Source organism: Lampris incognitus, chromosome 5 (assembly GCF_029633865.1).
Source record: "Lampris incognitus isolate fLamInc1 chromosome 5, fLamInc1.hap2, whole genome shotgun sequence".
Taxonomy (NCBI): domain Eukaryota; kingdom Metazoa; phylum Chordata; class Actinopteri; order Lampriformes; family Lampridae; genus Lampris; species Lampris incognitus.
Genome location: NC_079215.1, coordinates 32762692 through 32768691, shown reverse-complemented (window position 1 = coordinate 32768691; position 6000 = coordinate 32762692).

Sequence of the window (6000 nt, the reverse complement as noted above, 5' to 3'; positions counted from 1 at the left end):
TTGAAGAAACAATATATGATTAGGCTATATAAATATATAAACAATATATGAACATATTATATATCTACAGTATATATAACAACAATATATGTTATATATTAGAGAAAATGAAAATATCTATAAATCCCCGCCCCAAACCATATTTACACATGTACAAAGTTGCTTACATAGGTGACCAGTACATTACACACAATGGACAAACGTAAACACTGACAACAACACAAAATATTTACATGTGAGGGTAGGAAGTATACAGTGTGTGTGTATAATAAAGTGGTATAATACTGTAATAATATCGTAATTATATCCAATAGTATGATGTAATAATAAAAAATAAATACAGATATACATATATATTTTAAAGAGAAATAAATATATAAACAATGTAGCATAACAATGTAGGGGAAAAAATAAAAGTTGCTAATTAAAGTTTAACATGAAACCCCTAAAACCATTGACAGAGAACTGTTTTGCAGAGTTTCTTTCTCGTGCTCCCTTTCTGCAGGTGAAGAGAGGTGAGTTTTGCAATGTGGTGCATATTGTATTTTTAAATCACGTCAGGACACAGCGCTGTCGCTCGACACAACCTCTCCGTGGCATTCTTTATTTAGACTGACACAGCATCAAAGGCAGACCCGATCAAACAACCCAGAGCCCACAGGCATCACCAATCGATCCCAGCACAATAGAACAGCCCCAAATCAAATGCAGTACTGTCGATGTGTGCATACATAACATTTCCCCCCCCCCCCCCGGCAGGATTTCAAACATGAAAGGTTGACACAAAGTCCTCTAGGTGGCCAGGGCGTAAACGTGTGCGAACAGGTCGCGGGGCGGCCTGAGGCTGGGCAGGCCGAGGTGGGGAGGGAGATGGCAGGGGAAGCTGAGGCCCAGAAATGTCTGGGGCCCGTGTAGGAGCTGCATGAAGCCCCGGGGCGTCTCGCCATGCTGAGGGAATGGCTATGGTTGTGTCACCAGCTGTGTGTGGCGGAGCTGACACCTTCCGTAGACAACTGGAGTGCCACCGAGTGCCATCGCTGAGGAGGTAAGTGGCTGGGCCCAGCTGACGGGTGACTTGGAGAGGAGAGGACCAGTATGAAGCCATTTTATTGTCCCTGTGGGGCCTGCGGACCCTGACCCAGTCTGACACATTGATGTCTGGCTCCCTGGTTCGTTTTGACTGGTCAAACCGTTGCTTCATCCGCGTCTGCTGACGAGTGACTGAGGCTCTGACCCCAGAGGGAGGTGCCTGAGGTGTGGAGGGGCGGAGCTTGTCAAGGGGCATGCACAGTTCCCGGCCTAGCATGAGAGAGGCTGGGGAGACGCCTGTGGTCGAGTGCTGTGTGGCCCGATAGTGCAGCAGAGTGTGACGGATGGCCTGCGTGAAAGAGCACCCTTGGGCCATGTGTGCTCTGAGGCCGTTCTTCAGTTACTGGTGAAAACGTTCAACGCCGCCATTGGCCTGGGGGTGGTAGTACGCAGTGCGTATATGACGGATGCCCTTGCTTTCGAGATAAGCAGTGAACTCAGCAGAGAGCAGCTGAGGGCCGTTGTCAGTGGTGATGGCCTTTGGGAGGCCCCAGCGAGAGAAAAGAGAGTCCAGGAAGTCGATGATGATCTGTGAGGTCACAGTGCCGGAAGTGGTGAGTTCAGGCCATTTTGAGTGTAGATCGTAGGCGACCACCATGAAGCGTTGGTGGTGGGGAACTCCATGGATCTCACCACAAATGTCCAACTGCAGGTGTTCCCAGGGCTGAGAGGGCCAGGCGAGAGGTTGCAGGGGTGGGGGAGCCTGGTGGCCAGTCTTGCCACTCACAAGGCAGGCAGAACAGTCCTTCACCAGAGCCTCAATATCTCTGTCTATCCCCGGCCACCACACCAGGTCTCGGCAGCGCTGTTTCAGTTTCACAATGCCCAGGTGGCCTTCATGCGCCGTATTCAAAACACGTGCACGGAGAGCAGCTGGGACCACTGTGCAAAACCCCACGTGCCACGCAGGTGTCGTTCCAGCAGGAGAGCTCCTGTCTGACTCGGGCGAACGCAGCCAGCTCCTCTGGGACCTTGTGAGGCCAGCCGTTCTGGATGTAGGTGCGGAGCTGGGAGAGGACAGGGTCCTGTTCGGAGGCTGCCCTCAGCTCCTGCAGAGAGACAGTGGACTGGAGGGGTGTGTGTAGCATTTGGACAATGTCCTTTTCCACACAGTCAGTGTCCGTCTGTGGAGCTGGGGTGGAGACAGAGCGAGAGAGCAGGTCGGCGACAACATTGTCTCTGCCTGGGGTGAACTGCAGGCTGAAGTTGTACTGGCGGAGGCGGTCAGACCAGCGGTGCAACCTCAGGGGTTTGTGGCCTGTCCCAGATGTGGACAGCAGCGCTGTCAGGGCCTGGTGATCTGTCCTGAGGGTGAAGGAGCGGCCATAGAGGTAGAGGTGCCACCTTTCACAAGCCCAGATACAGGCTAACGCCTCACGCTCACCCACGGAGTACCGCTGCTCGGTCAGGTTGAGGGCACGGGAGGCGAAGGCAATGGGCATCCCCACACCGTTCTGGGTTTGAGACAGCACGGCCCCTATCGCTGTGGCTGATGCGTCACAGGTCACAAAGGTGGAGCTGGAGATGTCGAAGTGAGCCAACACTGGTGGTGAAGTCAGTTGAGTCTTGAGATCACGCACAGCGTCACTGCATGCCTTTGACCACACCCATGGCTCGTCCTTACGCAGCAGCTGGCGCAGGGGGGCTGTGGTCGCAGAGTACTGGGGAAGAAACCTCAGGTAGTAACTTGTCATACCCAGGAAGGAGGCGACCTGGGCGGCCGAGCTGGGCTCAGGGATGGCCTGAATGGCGTCCACGTTGGATTGTAGTGGAGTTACACCGCTCGCTGACAGCCGGAACCCCACGAAGTCGATGGCTGGCACAGAGAGGACACATTTCTCAGCATTGAGAGTTAGCTTGTGCTTGGACAGGGCTGTGAAGACCATGTTAAGGCGCTTGTCGTGGATTTCACTGGTGGGCCCGTGTACCACTATATCGTCCAGATAAATGGCCACGCCCAGTATGCCAGCCAGCACGGAGACCATGATTTTCTGGAAGCAGCTAGGGGCGGAGCTGAGACTGAAAGGCATCCTGGTGTAGCGAAACACTCCTGCATGTGTCACAAAGGCTGTGAGGTTTCGGCTGCTGGGGTGGAGGGGCACCTGTAAGTACCCCTGTCTGAGGTCGAGCTTGGAGAACACCTCAGAGCCATAGAACTGAGCAGTGAGTTCTTCTGAGGTGGGCAGTGGATACGTATCAGGGACCACTGCCTTATTTACTGCACGTAGATCGACGTAGACACGCAGGCCCCCCGACTTCTTCTTAGCCACCACGAGGTTTGAGACCCAAGGTGACGCGTCCACCGGTTCAATGATGCCAGCTTCCAGCAGTTGTTGCAGCTCGGCGGAGACCCCATCACGGAGAGCTAACGGGATGCGGCGCAGTGGTTGGATGACAGATTTCACAGCAGGGTTGAGGAGAGGTTGATGGGTGAAGGCGGAGAGGCAGCCCAGCCCCATAAACAGCGATGGCCACTTCTGCTGCCAAGGTGTGGCGACAGTCAGGATTGCTGCCCCCCTTGTGTCTAAGAGGGAGAACCCCAGAGCGGAGAACAGGTCCAGGCCCATCAGGTTGGCCCCACGGCGTGCCACATGAAAAACTGCATTGGGCACCAGCTTGGTTCCATAGCGGACAGTCATTTGGAGAGAGCCAACCAGATCGATTTTGGAGTCACCATACCCACAGAGGACAGCTGAGGGTGCGGACAGTGGCAGTGAACTGAAAAATTGACTGTAGGTATCAACATTCAGGAGAGACACACTTGCACCGGTGTCCAACAGCAGGGGGATGCACACATCATTAATGTTGACTGTGCATGATTTGAATGACACTGGCCCAGAGCTCACCTTGTGAATGACGGCGGTTGAAGACTGGGGGGTGTGGCCCTCTGACCCAGCCGGGGAAGATCGACAGACGTTGGCAAAGTGATTGTGCTTACCGCAGCTACGGCATGTCTGGCCACGGGCAGGGCAGTTCTGAGCCCTTGAAACATGAGACCAAGACCCACAGTTACCACAGGACTGTTGAGGGCGGGGCCGAGAACGCCGTCGTTGCAGTTGCAAGACGTCCCCAGTGGAGTCGGCGCCCGCCTCGCTCTGGTTGGGTTGCGTCCCGAGGGGCAGCCGTGAGTAGAGGGAGGAGTCGTTGGCAACTTGACTGGAGGTGGCCACTTGCTGTGTATTTAGCATAGCAGCACACTCAGCTGCTCCCTCAACCTGTAGTGCGATGGTAATTGCTCTGGACAGCAGCAGATCGTCTTTTTCCAGCAGGAGAGTCTCACGCACCTTTGCGTTGTTGGTGTGTTCGATTAGCTGGTCGCGAACCATCTCGTCCTGAAGCGCCCCAAACTTGCATGAGCTAGCTAGCCCTCGCAAATTAGCTACGTACTTTCGCACAGACTCACCAGGCAGTTGGTGTCGCTGACGGAATATAAATCGCCGAAGGAGGGCACTCTGTGGAGCAGCGAAATGGGTGCTCATAAGTCCCACAGCTTCGGCAAAGCTTGTGACGTTCCCCAGAGACCCGAGCACACGATGACCCTCTGCTCCCAAGCAGTGTAGCAACAGAGCCGTCTTCCTAGCCTGGCTCACGTCGTCGAGCCCTGAGGCGATGATGTAATTTTCAAAACTATGTAGCCAGCGAGTCCATGGTACCGGAGGCTCGCCAGGTAATGCCAGGAAGGGGGCAGGTGGTGGGAGGGAGATATCAGCCATCCTCGTCGCCAATATTGTATTTTTAAATCACGTCAGGACACAGCGCTGTCGCTCGACACAACCTCTCCGTGGCATTCTTTATTTAGACTGACACAGCATCAAAGGCAGACCCGATCAAACAACCCAGAGCCCGCAGGCATCACCAATCGATCCCAGCACAATAGAACAGCACCAAATCAAATGCAGTACTGTCGATGTGTGCATACATAACAGTGCAACCTTATCTTGAGAAACACAGACACAACAAAAGACAAGTTGTAGTGGTGGTTGTCGATGCCAAACTGTGTCTCCTCAATGTGTTTCCCAAGCAGAAAAACATCCTCCGTGCCAATCTCCTCTCGGACGATGTGGGTGACTGTAGACAGCTTTGGAGTTTTCTTTGTTGCAGCTTGGCGAATCACTCTCTCTGCAGCTCTCAGCACCTTATAATAATAATAATACATTGTGGTGACCCACATCTATATAACGAAAGACATTCCCCTAAGAGGACGGTGTACCTTTAAGGGAAGAGGCGAGGGGTCAGATAGTGCACTTCCGCTTCCGGTTCACAGTTCAGTGTCGTTATCGAATGTATGACATGCTAAGTTGGAGCTAGTAAACTACCTCGACTACGTCTACTACACGTCTCCTGTCTCGTTGTTTTCTAACTCCACATTGGTGACCCCGGCGTGATCGAACTACTAATACGAGTATGTCTGACAATGAAGACGCCGGTGCTAACAACATGGCTATTGCTAACGCTAGCATTTATGCCGCTACTGTGAAGCTACCCGACTTTTGGCAGCATAATCCACGGCCGTGGTTTCAACATGTAGAAGCCCAGTTCCAGCTGAGAGGGATAACGCAGGATGCAACGCAGTACTTCCACGTAGTGGCGGCGTTAGACGCATCGACAACGGCGCGAGCAATGACACTGTTGGAAGCTCCGCCAGCTGCTGGCAAGTACGATGCTATAAAGACATTACTCCTGAAGCTATTTGAACTGTCAGAGCTGGAGAAGGCAGACCGTTTACTGTCCCTGAATGGCCTCGGCGACGGCAAACCGTCTGAGTTAATGGAAAAAATGCTGTCTGTGCTGGGATCGGCTGATCCGGCCTTTCTTTTCACACACATTTTTCTGAGGCAGCTCCCCGCACCTGTACGCACAGCACTGGCCAGTTCTCCTCTCGCCGCCTCCAAGGACTACCGTTCTCTGGCT